The sequence below is a fragment of the Choloepus didactylus genome, chromosome 7, assembly GCF_015220235.1.
Source record: "Choloepus didactylus isolate mChoDid1 chromosome 7, mChoDid1.pri, whole genome shotgun sequence".
In the NCBI taxonomy this organism is placed as follows: Eukaryota; Metazoa; Chordata; class Mammalia; order Pilosa; family Megalonychidae; genus Choloepus; species Choloepus didactylus.
Genome location: NC_051313.1, coordinates 35,620,145 through 35,634,656, shown reverse-complemented (window position 1 = coordinate 35,634,656; position 14,512 = coordinate 35,620,145). Strand labels below are relative to the sequence as shown.

The following is a 14,512-nucleotide window of genomic DNA, read 5'->3' as shown; positions in this document are numbered from 1 at the left end:
GGAGCTCTACTTTAAATGATAAAAGATGGGCTGATATTGAGAGGGTGGGATAGGCAAGGTGACTGCTCATTTCCCCAGATCAGAAACTCACTTCTTTTTTTTTTTTTTTTTATGATGAATGAGTAGTAACTTTTTTGTCAAGATTTAACGGGGTTATTCTGTGTCTCTTTAGTGCATGAGTGATAAAGTTTGTAATCATATAGTTTTTTAAAAATACATCTGAAATATAAATGTCATCCCCCTTGTAATACCAAGAACTATGACTTTCACAGAGTGTTATAAATGCTTCATGATGGTAACAGTTTGTAACAGACAGTAAATCTCTAAGGAAAACATAAGTGATGAAGTCATGATCATCTGTACCACCAAATATTTCATCTGGTACAGATGCCCGTTCTAATTGCTCACACATTGGATTAGACACAGAAGAGGATCACCTTGAACAGAAAGAGAGAAACTGTCTTGTGCATATATTTTTTAACTGATATTCATTCAAGCAGGTGTTCTCTGGGAAAATGTTCAGATTTCAGTTTAAGTCTTTGAAATCTGAAAATGAAAAAAAAAGTTACAGTGTTCGCTTATAATATTTAACTTATCTTAACAGATTCTGAAATGCACCTAAAACTCCATAATGGTTCTACATCTGTGTGGCTAAAAGCAATGTCAGGACAAGGGTAATGGCAGCTTGCATCGCTCCATGGGACAGGCACTGGGGGGGCCACAGATGCTGGCATTGTTGCCAGGGTCTAAGGAGAGCAGACCTTTGGCCCTCACCTCCCCGACTTCAGACATTTAAAATGGATGTGCTGGTAATGAGAAAGGGAAGCTGGAGTCTCAGGGAGTGAAGTGATGGGGTGGTGGAAGGATTAACAGAAAAAAAGGAAAAAACAACAAGCCAGTGTGGAGTATGAGGGAGGCTTGCACAAGTGGCTTTACCCCACATGGGCCGAAAGACTTATCACCTCCCTCACAGCATCCTGAGTGCCTCATCCTTCCTCTCCCACCATCTGTTTTATATCCAACACCCCAACAGTCCTCACATTACTGTATAATTAATTATATCCTTACAGGATCCAACAAATTTGACAGCCATTCTTCTGAATATAGCACATTATTTAATTAGAATTAATAATTTTGTTGTTTATTCCAAGGAGGGGTGTAAAGTTTTTCAAATGCAAAGTTATGGGGAAACATAGAACTATCTAAATGCAAGAAATTCAAGAAAATACAGTAGCCAAAAGATACTAGCTGCATTCTCTTTCCTTATACTCCTCCTTTGGTGAGGGGTGCCGAGTCCAGTGGGAATGATATCAATTTCCCTTTTTCTGTGGCATAAATTCTTTTTTTTTTTTTTTTTTTTTTTAGGTTTAAAAACACTCCTTTATTTTACAAACTTATAACCAAACTTTTAAAAAAAATGAAAGCCATCCTTCACCCCACACTCAGCTCCCTCCTTTCTTTTTAAATTTATTTATTTATTTTTTTTTTGTATTCTTTTTTTTTTTTTTTTTAATCATCATTTTATTGAGATACATTCACATACCACGCAGTCATACAAAACAAATTGTACTTTCGATTGTTTACAGTACCATTACATAGTTGTACATTCATCACCTAAATCAATCCCTGACACCTTCATTAGCACACACACAAAAATAACAAGAATAATAATTAGAGTGAAAAAGAGCAATTGAAGTAAAAAAGAACACTAGGTACCTTTGTCTGTTTGTTTGCTTCCCCTACTTTTCTACACATCGATCCATAAACTAGACAAAGTGGAGTTTGGTCCTTATGGCATTCCCAATCCCACTGTCACCCCTCATAAGCTACATTTTTATACAACTGTCTTCGAGATTCATGGGTTCTGGGTTGTAGTTTAATAGTTTCAGGTATCCACCACCAGCTACCCCAATTCTTTAGAACCTAAAAAAGGTTGTCTAAAGTGTGCGTAAGAGTGCCCACCAGAGTGATCTCTCGGCTCATTTTGGAATCTCTCTGCCACTGAAGCTTATTTCATTTCCTTTCACATCCCCCTTTTGGTCAAGAAGATGTTCTCCATCCCACGATGCCGGGTCTACATTCCTCCCCGGGAGTCATATTCCACGTTGCCAGGGAGATTCACTTCCCTGGGTGTCTGATCCCACGTAGGGGGGAGGGCAGTGATTTCACCTTTCAAGTTGGCTTAGCCAGAGAGAGAGGGTGTGGCATAAATTCTTAACTCCTTTACTGAAAAACAGATCTGAATTGTCCAGATATTTCTAAAGATAGGGAACACTGAATAGCCACCAAGCACCTTATAAAGCAGGGTTATTCAAAGGGAAGACCAAGAAAATCAACATAGATAGTGGTAGGACATCTAAAAATTTTTGACTCTTATGGGTTCCTGCAACAATTTCACAGCATCCCTAAATAGCCTATCATCCGCTGAACCCAGTCTTCTGAATCAGCTGATGATGTCACTGGAATACAGTAGGTGCTCAATGAAGAGCTGCCGAATGTATGAGTGATGATTTTGAGCTAATGTCATGATAATGACCTACTGTTATGTTTCTGACTAAACCCCATTACTTACCAGGTAATGGTCACATACATCTAAAAGAGACTAGCTTACAAATGTTCACTATTAAATATATTAATCAACAGGTCATATTATTTTTTAGTATGAGATAAGAATCTATAGTGTGATTATCATATGTGTTAGCAAATCTTTCGGTCTTTATTTCAATTATGATAAAACAACTTCATTTCATATTTATATTAAATCTTAAAGAGAAATCAGAATTTTATATTACATTAAGTAGGTGTGCCAGTTTGAGTGTATTGTGTCCCCCAAATGCCATTATCTTTGTGGTTTTGTGGGGCAGACGTCGGTGCTGGTTAGATTTGCTTAGAATGTGCCCCACCCAGATGTGGGAGATGATTCTGATGAGATGTTCCCATGGAGGTGTGGCCCCGCCCATTCAGGGTGGGCCTTGATCGATGGAGCTATATAAATGAGCTGACTCAAGAGAGGGAACGGAGTGCAGCTGGGAGTGATGTTTTGAAGAGGAGCAAGCTTGCTAGAGAGGAACGTCCTGGGAGAAAGCCGTTTTGAGGCCGGAGCTTTGGAGCAGATGCCAGCTGCCTTCCCAGTTAACAGAGGTTTTCCGGACGCCATTGGCCATCCTCCGGTGAAGGTGCCTGGTTGCTGATGTGTTATCTTGGACGCTTTGTGGCCTTAAGACTGTAACTGTGTAGTGAAATAAACCCCCGTTTTATAAAAGCCTATCCGTCTCTGGTGTTTTGCATTCTGCAGCATTAGCAAACTAGAACAGGAGGTATTAATAATTGGTAAAATACAGGTTAGTTTCTTACTTTATTGAGTGATATGAACTTAAATAAATAATATGATTATTAGATATAATTAAAGAATCTGAATAGAAGAAAAACTCAAAATGAGCTCATGGTATATTATGGAACTTTCTGAAGCTTTCTTGATCTTGCAGGTAGAAATAAAAATTAAGATAAAATTTATCTAGTTCTCTTTATATCATTTTAGTGAAATATGGACCTGTTCTGGTTTGCTAAAGCTGGCAGAATGCAATATACCAGAAATGGGTTGGCTTTTACAATGGGGATGTATTAGCCTACAAATTTACAGTGTGAAAGACCATGGTCCATTCCTTGCTTGGAATCACCCAACTGCAAGGCCCTTGTCAAAGAGTGATGATGTCCCAATTAAGGTATCAACAGGACAATACCTTCTCTGAAGAAAGGCTGCCAGCCTCTGGGACACCTCTGCACATGGGAGGGTACATGGCCGGCATCTGCTAGTCCTTCTCTCCTGGGTTTCATGGCCTTCAGCTTCTGGTTCCAGTGGCCTCCTCTCTGAGCTTCTGTGGGTCCTCTCTGAGCTTCTGTGGGGCTTCTCTGAGCTCTCTGGGCTTTTTCTGTCTTTTATCATCTCATAAAGGACTCCAGTAAAAGGATTAAGACCTACCTTGAATGAGGTGGACACGTCTCAATTGAAATAACCTAAACAGAATGTCCTACCTACAACAGATCTGCAACCACAGGAAAGGATTACAAGAACATGGCCTTTCTGGGGTACATAACAGCCTCAAACCAGCACAGGACCTAAATCTACTTTTAAAAATTTGATAGGTATATCCTTATTTATGTATCCTTGGAAAACTGGAGAAGAGGGAAAATGGGGGGGGGAGAACAAATTTTCTTGGATCTCCCTCTCCCAGGCAGAGTTAAACCCTCTTCCTCACTCCATCATCTAGCTCACTAATTACTACTCATATCTTTAACATTTGATTCCTTGAGAACAGGGACCATCTCTCAGGGCCCAGCACAGTGCCTGGCATATAGTAATTTCTCAAAAACTGAACTGAATTAAGTTAAATTAAGTCAGCAATTAAGAGAAAGGCTTTTAAAAAGTTAGTAGTGTAGAGGAGAGATACGATGGTTATATATTTCTCCAGTAAAAATGTACTTAGTGCTTCCTATATTCCAGACACTAAAGATATAAGCATTGGAGGTAGAGTGTATGTGATTAGAGGGTAGGCACTAACAAACAAACCAATAATTAATAATTATGATCTGTAACATAATAGAAGAGCAGAAAGCTAGCCCATTCTGGCTTGGAGTGGGGGGCTACAAAGACGGAAGGGATAAGAAAACACAGAAAGACAGAAGGGAAGAGGAAGATAGATTGGAAAAGCAGAAAACACTCTAGGCAGAGGCACCAGTGTGTGCCAGGCCGCAGAAGCATGGAAGACCATGGTCCATTCCTTGCTTGGAACCACCCAACTGCAAGTCCCTGGTGAAGGAGTGAGAGGAGATGGATCCCAAACCAGATCGCTCGAACAGTAGGGCTTTGTAAGTTGAGCTCACTTGAAGTTCACCCTGTAGGCAAGGATCATTGAAGGTTACTAAGCAGAGGAATTACCAGATCAAGTTTACATTTCAGAAAAATATCTTCAGGAAGCAGTGAAGAGGCTGGAGACTTGAGGCTAATGAGAAGTGCTGATGTCCTGAACTAAAGCAGAAGCATCAGGCTGGAATGACAGGGAAGACACCCAGGAGGTAGGACTGTCATGTCGTGGTGACAGACTAGGTATGGGAGGTGAAGAAGGAGAAATACAGGATAATCCCCAGTTACTTGTGTTCCTAAGATCCTTATAACTAACGACTTTTCTTGGCTTCTCACTTTTTGTGGGTGACTGGACAGAGGATATTGTCAATACAGAAGGAAAAAATAACAGAAAGTGCTTGGGAAGGGATAGCATTAAGAAAGTAATGGTGTGTAAAATGTCTCAAGCCCTTGATCTTTTTTGTCTAAAGGACAGAGGTAGGAGTCTCTTATTTAAAGCATGAGAGTATTTGTGGAATTCAGAAAATCGAAATCTAAATGCTACGGTAATAACGCTTGACTATCAGATTGTCCATTTTAGAGTGAACAGAGTACAAGAATAGATAAATTCCTGATTAAGAAAATAATTCCATCTGCAGAAAACTTAGAAGATAATAATTATATTAGATAATATTTATTAAGATTTTATGGTATACCAGGCACTGCCATCAGGACACTGGCAATAGTGTTCCCCACATTAAAGAGTCAGATATCAGGGTTATGTGAGCATCCCACATTTAGTCAAGATTTGGAAGCAGAGGACTATAACCATCCTTGGATAAAAATAAAGTGGAAACAAATATTCCCACTAGTACTAATCATCTGCTGGTCTATCAGTCCCTCATGACTTGCATATCTATCTTTCCTGTTCTCTGCTTCCTTCTGTCCCCTTTGGCTCCTGTATCAGAGGTGCCTAGCCTTCTACTTGCCAGGTTCTGGGATGCCCATAGGAAGAAGTTCTGTGTCTGTCCATTATACCACGTGCCTGTATCTTAGTTTGCCAGGATTGCTATGAAAAATACCACACAATAGGCTGACTTAAACAATAGGAATATTGTCTCTTGATTTGGAAGGCTATAAGTCCAAACTCAAGTTCTAAACAGGCCTTGCCTTCTACCGGAGTCTATCGCATTCTGGTGCTGGCTTGCTGCAATCCTTGGGGTTCCTTGGTTGCATCTCTGCCTCCTCACATGCCTTCTCCTTCTGGTTTCTATTTCTCCAGCTCAGTTGTCTCTGTCTCTGTCTCTGTCTAGATTCCTCTTCCCTGCAAGGAATTTAGCCATATGGATTAAGGCCCACCTTGATTCAATTTGGCATCAACTAAATAGGATCTTCAAGATGCTGTTTACAATGAGTCCACACCTTAATTAATAACATCTTCAAAGGTCCTATTTTCAAATGCATTTATACCCACAAGAACATGGATTAAGACTTGAACGTGTCTCTTTTGGGAGGACATGATTCAATCCTCAAGAGCCAGGTACCACGGAAATAAGGGTGACAAGAACACAGTCCATTCTCTTAACAAGCTCTGGGTCAGATGGGCAATGAAACAGTTCTCAGCCTTTTTCTGGGTATTCGTAGGAGGCAGGAACCCTTCAGCTCTGCAGGAATGCTGGAGGTCCATGGTGGTGAGCCTTTCCCCTTCTCCATGCTGTGTCCTTGGAAGAAGAGCTCCTTTACAGTGTTGTTTGGTCTACACTGCTTAGTTCAGCTCAGAAAAAGTAAGCCAATTAGGAATTTCAGGTCACAGGGACCTGGCTCCTCAAATGAGGAAATCCCATTAGCATCAGGAGAGAGCTCCCTACCATTACAGGACCTTTTTAGTCTTAGTTAAGTCTATTTAAAAACAGCTCTAACAGTTTACTAAAAAATAATGGGTTGATTTATTTGTTTTAGTGGCCTTTGCATATACATATAAATGAAAATAGTGTGGCATGACAAAGCCAAGGAAAGTAACATTTATTTATTTAAAAGTCTCCTTTTGTTTGCTATAGGGAGGACAGAGGGAAAAGAGATGCGTGGAAGTCCAGCCACAGAAATCCAGAGATGGTGGTTGGTTAATTGCTCCTGAAAAGCCGGTTAGTGTGGGGGTTAGGGTACACTCTGGAGCTAGACGGCCCGGGTTTTGGTCCTGGCTCTACCCTTCTATTTATGGGACCTCTCTAGGCCTCAGTTTCTTCACCTATAAAAATGAAATGCTAACGAAATTATGTCCCATTTATTGTTTTAGAGGATGAAGTCTGTTAAGACCTGTACAATAGTTTGGTATGTAGTAACTGTTTATTGAAAGTTAGCTATTATCATTTACCATTTTTTCAAAGACAAAGAAGTCTACAAATAGGTATTTGTATACAAATATATATACACATTTGGCAAAATAACATGGAAAAACACCAGTTTCTAAACTTGAAAATTATGTAAAATGGGAATCACCGAGTGGCTAACAGTATTGAATGAGTTATAGAAATCTAAGAAGAAAATTAAACTTAACCTTTTCAACCAAGTTACCATTGCTTATCCAAATTTAATAAACAGAATTAGAAAATACCTTTTTACTTTATATAATGAATTCTAACAGGTATCAAAATAAAAGAGTCACAAAAAACACCACAGAACCATACAACACAAAGAGTGAACCCTAATGTGAACTATGGATTGTAGTTGGCAGAATTATAATAACATTGTTTATCAACTGCAACACAAATGCAAAATGTTAATGGCAGGGGAAATTATGTGCATATGTGTGGAGCGGTGGTATATGGGAACTCTGTACCTTCATGAGCTTTTTTTGTAAACCTACTACTACTCGAATAAAACAAAGTAAAGAAAAAACATGAGAATTTTTTGTGTTTTCTAAAACTTTCAACTCACATTAGATATAAATATAAATGAATATTTTCAGTGCTTTCAGCAAAACCTTTTGTTCTTTCCCATTTAATATTTCTATACAAGAGGAATACATCTTAAAGAGACTTGTGTGAATATGTGTGGCTGAGCCTTGCAAGAAAAAAATTGTGAAGTAGTTGTCCCAACAGCATCTTCTCATTTTCTGTTTGGCATAGGTCTTTAAATCCAGTAATACTTTAATCAAGCTTAAGTCTTCAGCACATATTCTTTTCTTCAAACACCTCCCTCACCAGTAAGAGAATCCATAAAACTATGCTTTACAATGGAGAATCACCAACCCAAATACATATACATTTTGCATATAATGTGCATTTTATGTCTAACCATTCATGAGAATGAACTTGATGGTGACATTAAAGATGAAACAGCAATGTCCATGACCATTTTCTCAACCCTTACTGTGCATCATGTTCTATGCTGGGCACTTAACATATATTATCATAAAGAAATCTATGAACTGCTATTTTTATGACCATATAACAGCTAAGATTACTAAGAATTAGAAAGGCTACGGCATTTGCCCAAGATCCCACAGCTAATAAGTGATGAGGGACAGATTCTAATGTACCCAGCTAACTTCAGAAATTATTCAGAATTATTGTGATTTTTTTATTGACTTGAGTTAGTTAGCCAAGGCGAAGAGCATTACAGTGATATTTTAATATGTTCCTAAATAGGTCCCCAAACTATACTCAAATAGTAAGATTGTTAATATTTATGATAGGACAGTTGTGCTACCTCATTAGCAGTTTAAAGTTTCTGTTACTTAATGTTAATTATATCTTATCTGCCTTTAAAAAATAACAGGTAAAATTACAGGCAGTTTTCCTTTCGTTGACTTCTAAATTTAAACATTTTTCTCAGTTTTTATTTCACCCTACTTATCCAGCCCCCTCCTTTCTGTCTCAGGCTACTCAGTCTCATAAAGGTTATATTTCACTGGGTTTCATAGATATTACTGTCCTGAGATCATCATGACAAAGGAAAATGCCTATTTAATCACATTTTAAAACTATACTATTATAAAGATATTTAAAGTTTCTTTACCCTAGCCTAGCAACTTGTAGAATACTCTGCTTCAGTTCATTAAGTAAACATTAATGGAATACCTACAGTGTGTCAGGATACCAGAATACACTTCATTTCACACCTTAATACAAAATTCAGATCCCTTTGGCAAGTATCATATATTAACACGGAAACAATGGCCTCTGTACAAGAAGTTCACATTCTAAGTATATTACAGGAAGCATAAAACATTCAGTATCAGATCCTTTGAGCTTTTAAAACTACTTATATATGGCATCAGTTCTTCAAGTTGCCTAATTTAAAAATAGGTGAAGCTTAGAAAATTATTGAGTCCATTAAAAACTACATTAAGTTATAGTACTGTCCTAGCATTGCTTTGGTTCAGGTTATGTCATTACTTCATTACAATCTCCTTCCTTACGATTTAGCCTTAAGAATTTACTCTAAGTTGAAAACGGTCATAAATCTCAGTTGCTAGAATGTATTTGCTTTACAGCTTAACTTGCTCCCCACTTGGTCCTCCATTTAGTTAAACTTTAAAAATTCAATTAAAAACAGACGGCATTGCATAGGTACACTGCCTGGGCTCAAATGCCAGCTCTGCCAGTTACTAGCTTGAACCATTTATTAATGCTTATGAGCTTCACTTTCCTTATCTATCCCCTAATTGAGGATAATAATAATACCAACTATTTATTTTCCCTCTGTAAAATGGAGATAAGGGGAGGATACTGGAGTTAAATGAGCTATCATTAGTTAAGTTTTTGGGACAGTGTCATGCAGTAATGGTTACTATAAGTGTTTCTTAAATAAATTGTTCAAAAAAGTTCAGCACACTCCAAATTTTTAACATCAGACTAGTTGAGTGTTATAAAAAGTGCCATTCTCAAGACAATGTTGACTTCACAAACCAACTAATCATTTGCCACAAAGAGGATTCTTGTCCCATTGTTTGAAGTTATTAGATAAAACATACATACATATGTAAATAGAAATGAATACATACATACATTATATGTGTGTATGTGTATATATGTGTATACATTTAAAACTTACCCTCCCCTCCACCCCACCAAACACATGCAAGCTAGGTAAAGTGGTCTGTGGTCTAAAGTCAAACTGACCCTTAAAAGTAAGTTGTCAACTACTTCTTAATCCAGAAATAGCTTTCTCTCATAAAACTTTTCAAGAAGAAAGAAAATAATACATTGAACCAAATGTTATTTAATAGCAATGTGGGATAATGGACTTTGCATACAAGCTTTAGAAAGGTTCATGTATCTTTTTACTTACGCTTTTGATAAATGTTGCTAATCTGAAATGTTTTTTACTTAGATCAATGGTTTTTAAATTTAGTTCTTAATATCTGGCCTTAATTGCAAAGGATAAGATAACATCATGCCTCTCAGAAACAAAGATTGATTCTAGAGTGAGCAAAATCTGTCAACAGTTAAACTAGATTCCAGAAAAAATTTTAAGGATACATTATTGTTGGTTTTAAAGAATGTATAATAGATTCATAGAAAAATTAAAATACAGGCTTTTTCTAAATAGAAAGAACTGAATTCATAATTAAAGTTTAATTAGTTATTTTGGTTTTGGTTTTGAGAAAAACAAAAGTACAGGACTTGAAAGGAGATAAATCTGTGGTCTGAATAATTAGTCCCTTGGCTTGTTCTCTCTTCTCAAATTATTCACCTTTTCTTAAAACAACACAAACTATAATTCCATGACCAAACAGTGACTAATCACTTAACTGCAATAATCTCAGAATATCAAAATATTGGAATAAAGTATTTTTTAAATAAAAAAAAATAAAAGATCATGCACATGAAAACCAGTAAGATATGAAGGTAGTCACATAAATCCAATAGACACAAACTAGAGTTGCTGCTCACACTCTCTTCCCAGAAGTTTTAGCATCATTTTCTGCAGGCATTTCCTCCACCACCTCCCTTTACTACCAAGTTTCTTTGAGAGTTATTTCATTCATGAATGAAGGCCCCTAGAATAAAGACCCCTAGAATAAAGACCATCATCCTGCTAGACATGCAGGAATTAAAAAAAAATTCCCCTCAACTAAAATTCCTGTAAGACATTTCCCCCTTTCCTAACTAATTCCAAACCACCTTTTGAATTAACTTTCTCATTTACACATAATTGCATTTTTAAAAGATATTACTGTGTCTCAGATAAAGATAAAAAGATGAGAAAAGTTAAGGAGCAAAATATTTGCTGTGCTCTTTGAATTCGAGTTTGCTATTTCAATGCAACAGGAATATTTGCATTTACTTATAAATGAATACCAATGACATATTCAGATCTGGCACTTCATAGAAATCACAGACAGAAAGCTAAGGCAGTGCACAGATAGTTACATTTCTCTAAAGCATTCAAAGAGGAAGAGAGTTATATCTGAATAAATGGTGGGTAAAGAATAATGGTGAAATGTATGATGAAAGCAAAGTTGGCTGGTTGACATATCAATGATTTTGAGTCAACAACTCTTTGTTGACCACCTACTCTGGGCAAGACGTTGTTTCCCCAAGTCAGTCAATCTTCTGCTGTTCTTTTACACATTATAGGAGTAAGCTTCTGCCAAAAATCCTTCCTTGTTATTTAAAATAACACCCCAGCTCAGCTTTGCATATTGTGTGTGCTCAATAAATACTTTTTGAATGAGTGAAAATTCAGTGAGTAAGAAGGTTATTCATTAAAAACATCTGTGTATGCCTGCGAATGGTAAAGACAGTGATGCAAGCATAATCAAGCAACACCTCCTCACAAGATATCAAAAGGGGGTAACTTTAAATATTAAAATTTAAGCATGAGCTCTTAACCTAGAAATCAGGATCCCGGGACTTGGGATGAAACTCCATTGACCACTGTGCTCATCATTTCCCCATTTCCCACAAATAATGCTTAGGCATTTATTTGAAAATATTATTTTACATGATTACTGATGATTCTATATATTTTGCAATTCATAAGAAAACCCTTTAAAATGGCCCAGAGAAATATGGAAGGGGTCAGAGGAGTTCTTTTCACTGTTAACTGGAGGCAGTAAATTTAAACAACAGTTTCCTTTTCATCATTATGTGTCTTGTAATCTTTTCTTGAGTCTCACGGGTTCACTGGTGAATAACCTCATATTGCTAAAGCAAAGGAGACTGCCCTGCTGCTCATTCAGGTCACTTTGAGCAATGAACATTTGTAAACAAATACAGGAGGAAGGTAAGCCGTGTTGTTTTCATTTCTCCTTTAAGGAGCGCCACTAGGAGGAAACATGAAGGTAACTTTAAAAAAAATTCTGCTGCAGTATAACTGATACCAATAAAACATTTTAAAAATGAGCCATAACTTTGATATTCAAATTTATCACCGCCTTTTGTTACCTTCTCTTCAACTTTTTCTTTGAAAAGTAGTCGAATATATTTGACTGTGTAATGAGGAAACATTGGTCTAAAGCCCACAAACATGTTGAAACTGCTGAGCAAAACCTTTCAGAAGCACTAGCTTTATGTTACTTCTAGCAAATCAGCACCATCACAGAAAGGACACCCATCCTCTCTCCTCACCCGAACCCGACCCTGCATGCTATTTATCTGGCTAAGTTTACATAAATCAGAGAAGAGTTACAATGCGATTAAATGTGCCCACGAAGTAATATGATATAAAGCACTTTGCAAATATTAAACCTCCCCTGAGGGATCAATGTTTTCCATGAAAAAGCTGGCATTCAGAGAGAGAGAGGAAAGGAGAGAGAGACCCACCGGGTTAGGATTGGGGAGACGAAGGAACTGCCCCCCTTGGATGGGTGCCCTGAAGCACTCAAGAAGGGCAGCTGTAGTGCGGAGCCCAACACGATGAAGCGCCTCCGGACTCGTGGCGGTGGTGCACTTGCTGTGCACCTGGAAGCGCCAGGTAAAGGTATCCACATCAGGCTGGGCGCTCTTTCCTGGCGCGTCTAAACCAAGGTGTTCGCCTAAGTCCCAGGAGCAGGAGTCTCAGCGCTCCGGTAAGTACCCATCGCGAACTCACAGACCTCTTAGTAGTAACAGTATGACAACTCCCTGGATTGCATCCATCTCCCGAGTGTGTGAGAGTGTGTGTGTGTGTGCGTGTGTGTGTGTCTGGGTGAGGGAGTGGAGCGTTGCGTGAACTAGGGCTGCCAGTCTGTTGGGAGGCGGATTGGGGCTGAGAAGGGTGGGGACTGGCTCCAGCGGAAAGCGCACCCGCCTGTTAACTCAGTTCTATGCTGGGCCTCGAGCCCCCACTGTCCCTGAGCCCACCGGCGCTCAAAGCGACAGCCCCGGGAAGCGGCCGAGTGCAAGCCCCCGAACTGCCGAGCGCAGTGGACGCGTGTTCCCTCTCTCCAAGGGAGAACTGCACCCAGCTCTTAGGGGACGCAGAGAGCGAGAGAAACAGACAAGACAGACTGACTGACTCTCTAAATTTCCCACTGAATCATCCCGCCGTTTCTCATCTCGCACTATTTAAACCCACAAGTCGACCCCAGGCAGTGCCGGGGTGAACTGCAACCCACATAGTGCCTTTGGCTGGCATCACACGTATGCTTCCTCTCGGTGATTTACTCCTTCCGCCCCTTGTCATTTTCCCCCAAATCTACGAGGTCTCGGCTCGGTGTGCCTGAGCCCCTCCCGACGCGAGGCGGGCAGCGCGCCCTGCTCACCATCATCCCGGGCGGCGGCGGCGCAGCAGGAGCTCAGGGCGCAGGGGCCCGTGGCCGGTAGTGCCGGGTTACTGGGCGGCTCCTGCGGTCCGGACGGCAGCTGGTCCAGTTGTTTCGGATGCCGGGGCTTGGGCTGGGTGGAGAGCTAGTCGGCGTGAATAGGAGCGAGAGAGCGGGACTGTGCGTGCGCGCGTGTGAGTAAGAGGCGGGTGGGCCCCCTACGCAAGCGGCGGCGTTGAGGTCCCGGGCGGGGAGCAGGGAGGGGAGGAGGCGGCGAGTAGTGGTGGAGTTTAGGACGCGCTACTTGCACTTCCCAGAGAGGCTGGAGCCAGGTGCGGCAGGGCGCGCTCCCGCGGCGCGGGCACGGCACGAGCAACCGCCGGAACTCCAGTCCGCGCAGTGTCTGGGCCCGCAGCCGCTCTGCGGGAGGAGGTGCGCATCGTCTTCGCCCAGCACTGGTCCCGGCGCGGCCCCGGACCCTGCGCGCCGAGGGCAAGAGACTGGCGTCCGCGGCGACGGCGCCTTAGGCAGTCTGTTACCTCCCGGTCCGCGCAAAAGAGCAACAATCAGTGTGACTAGGATTTTCCCTTCCTCTGTCCTCAAAACGATGGTGCCAAGCTGTGCCGGCGCCCTGCTCCCCGCGGCTGGCGCTGTCACGGCCGCCACCGGCCCCCGGAGCGCCCCAGCCGGCAGCTGCCTCCCAAAGACGTGCCCAGCTGTGTGCGCGTGTGTGTGTCTAAGCGAATCTCTTCCCCTCCATCACTCCGGCGCGCGGGAGGGACCGGTCCCCGGCGACCAGCTGCAGAGTGGCTGCCAGTCCACACCCTCCCGGTTCTCTCCCCACCCACCCCGCCCCTCCTCCTCCTCCTCGTCCTCCTCTCTCTGCTCCTCCTCCAGCTGCCGTTCTCGAGCTCCCAAAGGCAGCGGAGAAACCGCAGCAAAAGAGCGGAGGAGAAGGGTGGGGAAGGAAGCGCAGGTGT

At 40.9% G+C, this 14,512-nt stretch overlaps 1 protein-coding gene across 3 annotated transcripts in view; it reads right to left on the bottom strand.

The window, feature by feature from the left end:
• Positions 1-14,311, bottom strand: part of HS3ST5 (heparan sulfate-glucosamine 3-sulfotransferase 5) — a 319,040-nt gene extending 304,729 nt beyond the window's left edge. For all 3 annotated transcript variants that reach the window (XM_037842995.1, XM_037842997.1, XM_037842998.1), the window contains exon 1: positions 13,533-14,311. The gene's annotated coding sequence lies outside the window, so the exon portion shown is untranslated. The remainder of the gene's footprint in view (positions 1-13,532) is intronic.
• Between the last annotated feature and the right edge of the window lie 201 nt (positions 14,312-14,512).